Source organism: Mus caroli, chromosome 11 (assembly GCF_900094665.2).
Source record: "Mus caroli chromosome 11, CAROLI_EIJ_v1.1, whole genome shotgun sequence".
Lineage (NCBI taxonomy): Eukaryota > Metazoa > Chordata > Mammalia > Rodentia > Muridae > Mus > Mus caroli.
The window spans coordinates 42536680-42551455 of record NC_034580.1 but is presented as its reverse complement, the minus strand read 5'-3'; positions in this window follow the sequence as shown (position 1 = coordinate 42551455).

Sequence of the window (14776 nt, the reverse complement as noted above, 5' to 3'; positions counted from 1 at the left end):
CAGAAATCTTATAAAATAATTATGATTATGTTTCCTACAATGTAGAGTAGGTATAAGGCTTGGAGAAGGTAGTGATGTGAATGGCTAGGATTTGAGTGGTCCCTACCTTCAGCCTCCTAACACTTGTCCCTTTGTGCTGTCATCCCCCAGAAAGGGTTCTCTGGTCTGTAGTATGCTCTGTGAAAGAGCAAACCATTGCCTAGTGGCTTTTACTAGAGATTCAATAGAGCAAATAATTCTTGCTAGGATTGTAATAGACAGCTCTAGGAGATCTCTGAAATCATCTTTTTAAATTAAGTATTATAGAGTCATTGTCCATGCTTCAAACTCATGGTCTGGGAAAATATCTGAGAAAATAGCTTGGCTCATAAGTGTGAGGACTTCATTTCAACCTCTACAAACCACACGAGAAAAGCCAGACATGGTGGCACATACTTGTCATCCCAATGCTGGGGAGGCAGAGATAACATCCTGAGTGCTCAAAGGCCAGCAAGCCTAGGTTACTTGGTGAATTAGAGACCAATGAAAGACTTTGTCTAAAAAAGTATACAATATAACATAAATAATAGGGAGAAACAATGGATGGTAGCAGAAGATGTCTGAGGTAGTTATCTGACCACTGTATAGGCACACATGCACATGCACAGATAGACAGACAGACAGACAGACAGACAGACAGACACACACACACACACACACACACACACATGAAGGCCTAAGATATAGATATTAGGGGCAATGTGCTCAGAATCAGGATGTTGTAAGAAATGGTATTTTATTATCTACATGTCATGTAGGAAGAGTGGTATATATCCAATGACTTCTACCTCCTCAACACAGACACAAACACACAAACACACAAACACACACACACACTCCTCCCACCTCCTTGGAAATAGCAAAAAATGTAGGTTTTCCTTTGCTTTTTAGAAGACTTTTTGTCCCGAGCTATCTTTCTCGCCGGCAAGAACACACTCGGACAACCGGATTCCTCTGCAGCAAAAAGCTTTATTGCTTCTTCAGGAGGGAAGACCCAGACCCTGGAAAATGGCGTTGCTTATATAGCCCTCAGCCATGGCATTTCAGCACCTGATGTGGCGTGTCAGCTCCTGATTTGTTGCTCACCCATCACCCCATTACTATGCCCCAAGATAGGCAGTGACTAGGCGTGAGTTCACTCTCACACCTGCGTACAAGGCTTGTTTATTAGTTAGGCACAGCGGAGGCCGGCGCCATCTTATAATGGCGATTGCTCGTGGCACAGCTCTCCACAACTTTTCAGTAAATACTTTTAGGGCACCTTGCCATGTCAGTGGATGGAGAAACCTGAATGAATCTAGCTTGTTTTCCATCATTTGGCCCACCCACATTCATGAAGCTCAATTTGAAATCCTGACACTCTTGGCTTCCTTGCCTTGGCTGATAATCAGCCAGTTGACAATTTTTGACTCAGGAACAAAAACAGCGCCTGCCTCACAGCTTTTGTAAGAAATCAAATAAATGAGGCAGCCAAAGCTATTCACCCAGTGGCCTGCACTAACTTTATTCCTGGGGACTGGAAAGTATGAGACAAGTTGTTACTCTACTCCATCTCCATGGTCAATGACAGTCAGAGAATTACGAGAGTAGAGGTGAAGAAACATGGTAGTTCGGAGACTAAACCATCTTTGGCTTTCTTATCTTAGACATGTTATGTTACCTTTTAGTGCCTTGATGCCTTATTAAAAACAAACAAACAAACAAAAACAAAAACAAAAAAAAAAACCCAATGACAGTGAAATTGAACCCTCCAGATAGATCACCCTCCAAAATCACTATAAACCTACGAAGACAGCCACTTCTCTCAATTTTGCTTCAGTGTACCCAATGCGGCATGACTCTGTTTCTGAACAGAATTGATTCTCTTCTTCCCCTCCCACCCCCCACTGAAGACTAACATTCAAAATGGGTTTAAGCAGGCTACAGAAATGGCTCAGTGGTTACAACTACACCATGTGTTCTTGCAGAACTCCTGGGTTTGTTTTTCAGTATCCACATGATAGTTCATAACTGTCTGCAATTCCAGTTTTAGAACTTTTTTCTCATCTCCATAAACTCTGTGTGCAAATGGAGCACAGACAGAGGTGCAGGCTATACACACATACACGTAAAATAATCGGGAGATCTAAATGTAATTGTATTACATTCCATCAAAAATTTTAAAAAAAGTAAAACAAATCAATAAATAGATCTCAAGATTTCTTTGGTTTCAAATTTGAACTTTGGGTTAAAGACTAAAATAACTGTGGATTTTCTCTTACCTTTGATGTTCTAGAAATCTAATTGCCTTATTAATGTAGTATGGTATAAAAGATATCAAAGAAGATACAAATAAATGAAGACAACTATGTTTGTGTACTGGAAATTCTTTTTTATTGGATATTTTATTTGTTTCATTTCAAATGTTATCTCCTTTCCCAGTTTCCCCTCTGAAAATCCCTACCCTTCCCTGTCCCCCTGCTTCTATGAGGGTTCTCTCCCACCCACCCATGTATTCTTGCCTCACCACTCTGGCATTCCCCTACACTGGGGCATTGAACCTTCACAGGACCAAGGGTCTCCCTCCCATTGGTGCTAGATAAGGCCATCCTCTTATACATATGCAGCTGAAGCCATGGGTCCCTCCATGTGCACTCTTTAGTTGGTGGTTTAGTCCATGGGAGGTCTGGGGGGTCTGGTTGGTTGATATTGTTGTTCTTCCTATAGAGTTGTAAATCCCTTCAGCTTCTATAGTTGTTCCCGTAACGCCTCAGTTGGGATCTCCATGCTCAGTCCAATGGTTGGCTGCAAGCATCTGTATCTGTATTGGTCAGGCTCTGGCAGAGCCTCTTAGGAGATGGCTTTGTCAGGCTCAAACAGGGAGAAACCAGAGTTTTTGCAAAACCTTCAGTGAGAAATACTTAATTCAAGCTTGGACACTCATTTGCAATCATGGAACAGGAAGAAAGTTGTCCCTGTATTTCCTTTAGACAGGAGCAATTTTGGGTTAAAAATTTGAAGATGGGCTAATATCCATTTATGGGGGTCTGCAACCTTATAGGTGGAACAATATGAACTAACCAGTATCCCAGAGCTCGTGTCTCTAGCTGCTTATGTAGCAGAAGATGGCCTAGTCGGACATTATTGGGAAGAGAGGCCCCTTGGTCTTGCAAACTTTATATGCCCCAGTACAGGGGAACACCAGGACCAAGAAGTTGGAGTGAGAGGGCAGGGGAGTGAGTGGGGGGGTTGAGGGGAGACTTTCGGGATAGCATTTGAAATGTAAATGAAGAAAATACCTAATAAAAAATTGGAAAAAAAAATTGAAGATGGGTGGGTAGCCCCATCCCTCAATCGGGAGCCATGCCTAACCTCTGGTTATGGTTTCTACAGGTTCTCTCTCCCCTTTGTTGGGTACTTCAGATAATGTCATCCCCACTGGGTCCTGGGAGCCTCTTGCTTCCCCGGCTTCTGGGACTTTCTGATGGCTTATGCTCTAAGATCAACAATTTACAATGGGACTTCATAAAATTGGAAAGCTTCTGTAAGGCAAAGGACACTGTCAACCAACAGATTGGGGGAAGCCAGCTAATGAAGCCACGGAGAACAGCCTTGTGAGCATCGCCCAGAGTGGTCCTGACTCTGCAAACAGTTCTGTGGGCCTGCTCAGCGGAACAAGAATTTCACGTTCTTTACCAATCCTACATCCAATCAAGAGCTAATATCCAATATATACCAAGAACGCAAGAAGATAGATTCTAGAGAACCAAGTAACCCTATTAAAAATGGGGTCCGGAGCTGAACAAAGAATGCTCAACTGAGGAATCTTGAATGACCAAGAAGCACCTAAAGAAGTGTACTGGAAATTCTAACAGTGTTAAAACGAATGAAAGGGACAGACGTGATTAATCTCTATCAAAATTTAAATGGCATCCATTTCAGAAAAAGAGAATATAACCTGAAACTACATGAAATCTAAACAGATCTAAAATAAAAATAACTAAAACACACTAAAAAAGAAAACTAAAACAAGATGACCCAGTCTTCCTCATGACTAGATGGACGGTGACATAGCACCAATGCAGACACTGTGTCCAGATCATCAGGCTGCTGTGAAAAGCAATGGAGCAGAAGACAGAACCTCTATATAAACTGTTGCAAATATGGGCGCAGGAACTTTTACAAAGGTGCTGAGACAACCCAATTAGGAAAAGATGACTTGTTATTAGAAATCCTGGATCGGTGCAAGGCAAATAGTGAAGTTGGACTCTCACTATATACCCACACAATTTAGTTGTAAACCTAAATAGAAGATGCCAACAATAAAATTTATAACAGATATCATAGCAGAAAGGTGTCAAGATGCTGGATTTAACAACAACAACTATTATATATATATAATATATATATATATATTACCAAAAGCAATGATTAAAAAAAAGTAAAAATGGATAAATTGGATTCCATACAACTTAAAAGCTTCTGTGAATCAAAGGAAACAATCATTATAAAAATAAGACAACCAATAAACTGGGAAAAAATACTTGAAAGTCATATACATGAAAAAGCATTAGAATCTCAAATGTACAAAGAATGTCAATAAAATTGTCAAAAGGCAAGATAGTTTTAAAAACTTCTAAAAAACTTTTAAAACTTTTTAAAAAACTTTAAAAAAAATCGTCATTTGATTGTTCTCCAAAGAAAACATACAGATAGACAAAAAGCAAAGCGAACTCATATTCATATCACTAATTAGAGGAGAGCTGCAATCAAAACTATGGAGCTATGTTATCTGTGATAGGGAGCAGAGACACAGCATGCATTGGTGGGGATATATGGAAATTAGAAGCCTGGAGCACTAAAGGGGAGAATCCAAAGACAATATTGTGTTTCTCTAGGAAACAAACAATTAGGTGACCACATCATCAAAGAAAATTTTTGTATGTGAAAAAATGATCAAAAGCAACTTATAGACAAAGTGTTTATTTTGTATTTTGGCTTAATATTCCAGAGAGTTCAGTGACAGAAGCTGAAAGATCACATCTTAAACACATACTGGAAACAGACAGGAAGAACTGGAGGTACACCAAGGCCATAAATTCTTAAAAGCCTGTTTGCACTACTATATTTTCTCCAATAAGGCCTCATATCCTAAAAGTTCTATAACCTCTGAAACACCCTGCAAACTTGACACCAAGTGTTCAAAAGCATGGACCTATTGCATACATTGTTTTTTCATGTAATCTGCCACACCACATGACCCAAAAATCCCATTCCTCTGTTTACAGTCAGAAGAATTCACATGGGCATGAAGAACCTGAAGTTCTGGGCCAGTGTTTGTCAATCATGGTGTTCTTATTTTCTCCATTCTTCAGAGATACTGTTATGAAGTTTTAAAGAAAGTCAAATCTGAACTGAAAATCCTGATTTCTAGGATGAAAAAAAGAAAGAAAAACCATCAGCAAGGGTACTGAATCTTTGTTTGAAAAGCTGACTACATAGATGCGGACAGGATCAAACAAGCTGGAAACACATTTCCCAGTGTAAGAAAGAGGGCCAGGATCCACCTTACTCATAATTTGGAAACTTCACACATGCATTTCTTCTTTGTTAAAAAAAAAACATTATGTAAAATTACTCTTTTAAAAAGAATTCAAGGGAGAAAACATAAGGAGATTTTTGCATATCCATGTGACCCAAGCATTGTTCACAATAGCTGATAAGTTCAAAATACCTAGATGTCTATTGACAGTTGAGTGGATGAACAAAATATACAATATAAAGGAATATTAAGCAGCCTTAAAAAAAACTATTCAGTAATTTAGGTGAAACTCAAGGAAATTATATGACACAGAACCAGTGCTGTACCAGTGCACTTATCAAATGGTTGGAGTTAAAAAACAAAACAACAACAACAAAAAAAAACAAAACAGAAAAACCCAGAAAGTACATACATATCTGCCAAGGGCTAAGAGAGATAGAGAGAAGGGAAAAATTCATGATTTATTAATATGGAGTTTCAGTTTGGCAAAAGGGGAAGGTTCAGAAAATTTGTAGCACAAAAATGCAGGTATGCAAATTATAAAAGAACACACATGGTATGCACTCACTGAAAAGTGGATATTAGACCAAAAGCTTGGAATACTCAAGATACAATTCACATACCACTTGAAGCTCAAGTAGAAGGAAGACCAAAGTGTGAGTGCTTTGGTCCTTCTTAGAAGAGGTAACAAAATACTCATGGGAGCAAATACGAAGACAAAGTTTGGAGCCGAGGCTGAAGGAAAGGCCATTCAGAGACTGATCCACCTGGGAATCCATCCCATATACAGTAACCAAATGCAGACACTATTGTGAATGTCAAGAAGTACATGCTGACAGGAGCCTGATATAGCTGTCTTCTGAGAGACTCTTCCAGAGCCTGACATATACAGAGGTGGATGACCACAGCCAACTATTGAACTGATCATGGGGTCCCTAATGGAGGAGTTAGAGAGAGGACTGAAGGAGCTGGTGGGGGGGGGTGTTGTTTGCAGCCTCATGGGGAGAACAACAATATTAACCATTCAGAGCTCCCAGGGTCTAAACCACCAATCAAGGAGTACACATGCAGGGACCCATGACTCCAGCTGTATATGTAGCTGAGGATGGCCTTGTCAGGCATTAATGGGAGAAGAGGCCCTTGCTCCCATGAAGGTTCTTTGCCCCAGGGTGGGGAAATTCGAGGGTGGGGAAGGCAGGAGTGACTGGGGGGGGGGCAACCCTCATGGAAGCAGGAGAAGGGGGCATGGGTTAGGGACTTTCTGGGGGGAGGGAAGTGGGGAAAGGGGATAGCATTTGAAATGTAAATAAAGAAAATATCCAATAAAATAAAAAGTAAAAGAAAAAAAACTAAATTGAAAAGAAAAAAGAAACGTGTGAAAAACATGGCACATCCCAAATACTAATAAAATTCTAGTTAAGTTACTGATTTAAAAAAATGTAGGTATGTGTCATACTGCTTAACCATGTGCTTCAAATGGAAAATTTAAGATTACATGGTGCCTTTATCATCATAAAAATCTAAATAATACAATGTGACATAGTGTGGCACCTGAGCATACATTTAACACTATCTACTGTGAAGATTTTAAAAGAACATGTTTGATTTTGGAGAAAAAGAATGGAAGAGAATCCATCATCTTCATGTAAGCTGAGCTACAAGCTCAACAACATATCTTCAAATTCCCCTACATTGCCACCCCAACAGCAAACACAATACACAGTGCCAACATGCCTCATATTGACCTCAAAGCAAAACCACAAAAAGTTTTGGTTGAAAGCCCACAGTTTAGCACAGCAACCGCAGAACACAGGTAAGGCTGCCCATATCCCATCCCGTGGCTCTGGCCAAGAGTCTAGTCTTGAAGGCTGTACTTTCCTAAAGGGGGAAACGAATTATTAAAATCTATTGGACTCGTCATGCTACAGGAGGGAAGAGGACAAAGCCATAATTCCCAAGGTTGTTTTATTTTATTTTATTTTTTTAAATCTACTAAGTGCTCTATCACTTTCAATTCTCTCAGCCTGAGCCACGGATGTTTGGGAGTTATTATGAGATTTGAAAGAATGCTGAGGTTTTGATCTTGTCAGGGCTGAGAGTGCTTTAGAAAGTGTCCGAGTTGGTGTGTGGGAAACTAGGGCATTGCTCCAGCCTGCGCCTTGCAAGGCAGCTAATGAGGCCACAGGAGAGCAGCCATGTGAACGTCGCCCAGAGTGGTCCTGACTTTGCAAACAGCTCTGTGGGCCTGCTCAGCCGAAGAAGAAATTCACTTTCTTCTTGTTCCATGATTGCAAATGAGTGTCCAAGCTTGAATTAAGTGTTTCTCACTGCAGGTTTTGCTAAAACTCTGGTTGCTCCCCTGTTAGAGCCTAAGGATCACAGATGTTTCCTGCTTGGTCTTCACTACCTAACCAGTCTTACTGAGTATGGACTCCTGTATGGCTCTCTGATCTTAGCTTGTTATTTTTCCAGCACTTAGTTTTGTGGAAGGAATTTATAGCCCTGACAAGCCCATATAAAAGAACACAATCCAGGTATTTTATTTGCAAGTCAAGCCATAAGACTAGATTAGGCACATCAAGAGCTATACTAACTTATTTCCGAACTATAAAATCCTTTGTTATTTGCTGTTTCTACTGGCCATGTGGTCCTGGTCCATGGCAGTTTCCTCCACCTATGTCTTCCCTTCTTTCTCCCGTTACCTGCAACAACCCCAGCTCAAACTTGCAGTCACCCCTTTCTCCCTCTACTGCACAATCACAGACTCTAGGTTTTTATTGACCAGTTCAATTTGTGAGAAGGTACACTTGGCATCACTTTGTGTACTCTTTGAGGGCAACTACATCTTGAGAAACCAGTGTTGTGTATTAAAACAAACAGCATCAGACCAACCCACTGTCATTCCTCATTCTTAGGCTTAAAATATTTGCTCTGGCAATAAATGGAAGCCACAGTAATGTTTGGCTCTATGATTCTGTTCTTTGGATGGTATTCAGTTAAATAAGTGTGTTAAACCTTACTACAGACTGCCTGTGGATTAACCAAATGAAGTCCAAAATTAACCAATGCAGCCAGCATGGCTTGTTTACAGTTCTGAGATTAGTTGACCCTCAAAAATCAATGAAACTCAGGCCACAGAGAAAAATTCTAGAAGAGTCCTATAAAGTTTCTTCCAAAGCCATTCTGTTCAGGAAAAAAAAAAATAGTGTTTAGCCAAAGAAGTTTACAGCAATTAGCCTTGAAGAGCCTATGGCTGTGTAGTGAAGCCTCTTACAAGAGGGTCAGGATTGAGGTTCACAGGACCATACTCAGTGTGTTCATGAATAGTGGAGGGGGATCCACTCCTTTTAAAATTATAATTAAAATCTTAGATTTTAAAACTGATTGGAGTTAATGCTATTAGATAAAGATAAATGTATGTTCTCTTAATTTTTTCTGTCCCCATTCTCCATAAGAGAGTTTTTATTTAAAAGAAAAAAAAACCTCACATCTATATATTATCCTATTAAAATAGTCTATGTTTTGGACATAGACATAGCAAGCTTTGAGATACACAGGATTCAACAAGTTCATACATTGCCAAGCATTGAAATTCTTATATTGTGTCTTGTACTTCTAAACCTGGTTTACTAGGTTATATGCAATCACTTGGAGTTTAGCCCCTAAGCAGCTATTCTTGTTCTTACATCTCCAGGAGAACTAAACCCACATTCAAGAGTAGGGAATTTAATCTCTCTTGTGGGGTGGACTGCACAGACCTTTTCCCTTATCAAATAAGAATAGAATGCTAAGATGATGGCTATGATGATTTCTTTAATGCTTATTTGGGTCAGATGTGACTCATTTAGGACTACTCGTTCATAGCTTACAATCTATGTAGTCATATGCTAAATGTTCTGTTCTGATTGATACAAATTTGCATATACCTTATTGAAAGGGGTTAACCAAGGTAGTTCATATGCATGAACAACTGCATATGCTGGAACATATCCTACATTAATAAGATTGTATATTAAAGGTCGATGAACATCCTTCTGTAGTTGAGTACTTCTATGAACATGCCAGCTTATGGAACCTTGACCTGACCAACTGGGTCAGTCTTCTAAGCCTTGGTCATTTCATCTCACATGAGGTGGTAACAGTACTTCCTTGGATCATTAAGAGTAGTATGCAGTGATATCATGTGTGCATATCATGTAATTGATGATAAGAAAACTTGATTTTGTGATTTTTTTTATTGTAGGTCTACTCATAGTTGAAGAGAAAAGATCTCAATAAATGGCTTAGATAGCTGCTTTTTAAAAAAATCAGTAGAAGAAATTGTTAATTAGAATGGGAACAGAGACCAGATGTATCATCTGATAGTGAATGATGTGGGGATTTGAATTGATTACAGAATCGTGACCTCAGAATGATGAAAGATGTGTTGCCAAAAGATAGGGGTATTTTGAGACAATAGTTTCAAGGTAGATGTTTCTGGTTCTTACTTACACAATAGCTATTGCCCTATCTGCATAGTGAGATATGCATGTTTATTCTGCTAGACTGTTCTGTCATGATTTGAAAATCACAAGATCATGATGTGGACCAAAACCAAAGTATGAAAAACTAATCAATGCCCAGAAAATCCAACAAAAGTGTTTACTTATTCTCTTAAAATCTTGCCTTTTGAGAGTAATATTATAACCTTTCATTGATTTTCTTGGTGTCTGTTAAAATAAGAGATAGAATTATGTATTTCAAAGCATAGAAGTTAATTAGCATGGGTAAAGTTTTGAGTAAAACAACAGTACCAATAAAGTGAAAGAAAAATGACAAGACACACTGAGAAAACAAAGCTAATGTAGGAAAGAGTTCATATTGATGACTCAAAGAAGACAGAATTGAAAATATTAAACAGAATCAGTTTCCTTATTACTTTAAAATAACAACTTATTCTGATGATGACTTCATACTTTTTTATCATTTTTTTCCTTTGTACAGTTATATGATACTACATTTTGTCTATGTACTAATGTGTTCTGCCAGTTTCCCATGGCTAGAAATTTCAATTTCGAATTACTTTGATATGATAATTTATTCTATCATGAATCTGTACATATTTTGTTTAGTTCATGTGTAATTATACATTTTTAGGTAAATGTTAGGCTACTGGGCCATAGGATGCATACATAGGGAGTTTTGTTCACTTGCAAAAATTCCTCTTTACAACAACAGAAGCCTTAGACATTCTAAGTGACAGTATATGGAGACTGAGCAGCATGGTGTGCATTTCATAACTATCATGAACAACATGTTATGAAATGCAAAACATGCTATTTAATAAAAGACAAAGGTATTTCAATAGGCTTGTGTAATGTTTTTTTTTTTTTTTTTTTTTTTTTTTTTTTTTTTTTTGGTTTTTCGAGACAGGGTTTCTCTGTGTAGCCCTGGCTGTCCTGGCACTCACTTTGTAGACCAGGCTGGCCTCGAACTCAGAAATCCGCCTGCCTCTGCCTCCCGAGTGCTGGGATTAAAGGCGTGCGCCACCACGCCCGGCTTTGTGTAATGTTTTAACTGGAATTTTTTTTTTTTTTTTTGTCAATACAAGAACAAGATGGCATGGCACTTAACCAAAATGACTGTGTACTGTTGTCTGACAATGGGTAGTTTTGAAGGATTTTTCTTTTATATTACTTCTTCTTAGCAGATTAGTATGGGAGACAACATATACACATAATTCCAAAGGGAAGAAGTAATATTTTACAGGGACATGCATCACATTATTCAAAGGTGACTCCTTGGGCTCCTAATAAAAAGACTATATTTTTTTTTCTGTACACTTGGCCATGTGCTTTCAGGATCCAATATCAGTTGATTGAATGATAAGACTTAAACTGAAATTTTATGGTATCAAAAAGATCTTAATCAAATGTACTTTTGTAGGTTGAAGCTTGCCAACTATGCTTCATTTGGTTGAGACTTGAAAGCTTGATGTAAATAAAAGAAATACCTGCTTGCAGCTGCTCTCTGGAAATTTTGATCCTACTCCTTTATGGAAAGGCCATCTCCTTCCCCCCAAATAAAAAACAAACCAAGAGAACCTAAATGGAGAGTCTCTCTCTGTTCTAGAGGGATTTCTGTATATACCCTTGATGTCTTCAAGGTACTTTCGGCTCAGTCAAGATAATTATTTTCAAAGTCTACATTGTAACAGGGCAGACATTCAAAACAATCATAAGACTTTGTGTCCTGGCACTATGTTTTATAATCTAAAGTGAATCAGGTAATATTTTGTGGCTCAGGTTTCCCACTGCTACAATATAAGTTGATCTACTTAATCTTTGATGCCCTTTACAGTCTAAACATAGATTCTTGACCCAAGTTATACTGGTTACTGCTATCTATATTTGACTCACCATGCTTCTAGGTCTGTATTAAAATTAGCTCATGTTTGAGTACTATCTGTCATAAATTTTTCAGTTTAATACCAGTAGCATAGGGAATATTAATATATAGCACAGGCATTTAAAACTTGCAAAACAGAGAAGTTACGATTCACTTACAATTACAAGTATAGGCTAGCATAGGAAAGAAACAACCTTTACTGATCTATCTACACTTGTGTTTATCTCTTTGGTAACTGGGTCAACTTAGTAGACTTCTTTTCTCTGAGGAGGACAATGGAAAGATAATATGAGAGCAGAAAGTGCTTATTGGTTTTCTGTTTGTTTATTCCTGAAAGCATCACTTATGAAGTCTTTATATAAAATCATGTTTTTACATATAAAAATAAGCCTCAGAACACACCATTGTCCATAAGTACACATTGTAACTTGGGAAGGTAAAATAGAAATAAATGAGTGGAATTACAAACATGAATTCTTAAAAGTACATTGATAGAATGAGGTCAATCAGTCTGCTCTCTGCAGCCTCAAGTCCCATTCTCTTCTCTTCTAGACCTCAGCTCTGAAGTGACCTGGTAGAAGCAAAGGCAAAAAAATCCAGCTCTTTGGTTAGACTTATAAACTAGTTGTTCTACACTGAGAAAATACTCAAAGTCCTATGTGCTAGGTTATAGATGAGTCTCGAGCAATGTTCTTCCCATCTTATCATTCTGGTGTATCTGCCAAAGGCCATTGTTCTGACTGTGATTTCCAGGAATAAGATGCTCTCAGATCTCAGCACCTTGGGCAGCTACAAGAGGTTGGTCAAACAAATTGGGACTAATAGGTACTGTTGAAAATGGAGATATCACTCAGCAGTTAAGAGCACTGACTGCTCTTCCAGAGTTCTCAAGTTCAATTCCCAGCAACCACATGGTGGTTCAAAACCATCCATAATGGGCATCTGATGCCACTTTCTGGTGTGTCTGAAGACAGCTACAGTGTACTCATCTAAATAAAAATAAATAAATCTTTAAAATAATTTTTGAGGGCATTCAAAAATCTTTATAAGCTTGTAATGAACAAGAAAAGTTCCAGTAATAAAATTCAATATGAGAAATAATATTGAAATTACCAGTAAAAATATATTTTAATAAGCATGACAGCTAAGCAACATGATTCATGCCTTTAATCCCAGCATTTGAAAAGCAGATGCAGATGAATCTCTGAGTTCAATGCTAGTCCAGTCTATTCCAGGACATACTGGTGTGTACAGAGAAAACCTTGGAAAACCTAAAATTTAAAAGAAAAAAGGAGGAAGAAGAAGAAGAGTAGAAGGAAAAGGAGGAGGGGGGAACCTATTGACTTTTCTTCAATGAGAAACAGAATTTTGGTTGGTGTTTATATACTCAGCAACCATATATGTGCCTTAAAATGTTCAGCAATTTCTACCTAATATATGATACTCTTAACTCCAATAATTATTTTTCACTGAATGTCTTTGTACCTCAATTATTTTGTTGGTGGTTTCACTTCTAGAAAGACAAACTACTATCCAGGCACAATCAGGGTGGAAAAATAGTATTTGAAACACTCATCTGCCAGTAGAAAATTCAACTTTAGTATCCATATATGTGGCAATACTTTTACAAGAATCAGGTGAGCAATTACAGTGACTGGGAGTGTGTAGCCATCTACAGCTACATGAACCGGGTTCCCGAAAGGAAAGCTGGGGCTGTATGGAAGAAATTGCGAGAGAAATAACCAGCCAAGACAAAGTTTTCTGATCAAGGCCAATGTTTACTTAAGAGTCTGAGCTTATAAAGGGGGAGATCCTGTTCCCCATCACGCCAGGATCTTGTTTCCTCAGGATAGTGTCTGCAGAATAGGTTCAGCCTCTCAGCAGGTAATGGCTTCTTGTCAGAAACCACAATAGGCAGAACAATAGGCCTAGTCTAGGTCAGAAGACTCCACCTAGCTGACAATGACAGAGCAGGTCTGAGCCAGCCTGCTCAAGGCTGGGGGCGGCTACAATTCCTCCCTTACTATATATTAAAAATTAGCTGTACTGGAGCATAAAATGTATGTATGCTCCATGGTCCTTCCTGTGAATTATGGTGGCTGGTGGCCTTGCCTGTCTTAGGACTGCATCTAATTGGACTTATACTTATGTGTCCTGGAGAACACGTGCAGCTTGTTTGTGTTTATTTGCACAACCACAGCTCTATGGTGTTATTGTGAACAAATCACTGCCTCTTGGCACATGCTTCTGTCTTAGATTGAAATAAGCCATAGACCCAGTTGCCCATCCTTGGTTGCAGGCACTCATTGTACACCTTTCTCCCAATCATACTAAAGCCAAAATATGCACTCAATGCATCTCTTCATATCGATGAATTACTGCCATCTGCACTTGTGGAGGTAACCAACCCACTTGAAATACAAAGCCAAAGTTGAAAGCAACGGGATTAAGGTTGTCTGTAGGGATGTCCAGGTACTCTATTCAGTTGCAAAATAATAATGATCAAGCCCAAGCTCTGACCTTCCAATGTGGGGGAGGTGACTTTGAAAACAATAGAAAAGCTGTTACTTCTCTTGTAAATAGGCTATGCTCCAAGTTAACTCTGCTGGCTAATAAAGATTTTCAGCTGTCTTTGAAAGAACCTAGTGGGGAAACCCCCACCCAACTCCCGATTCAGCGTGCACCCAAGAATCACGAATAGAACACAACACCTTGATGTAACAACACGAGGTATTTTAATGGCGGAGCTCCGGGTCGAAACGTATCTCACACAGGAGACAGTGGATTCGACCACGAGGCTTGGAAGCTAGGGGTTTTTATAGAAAAGGA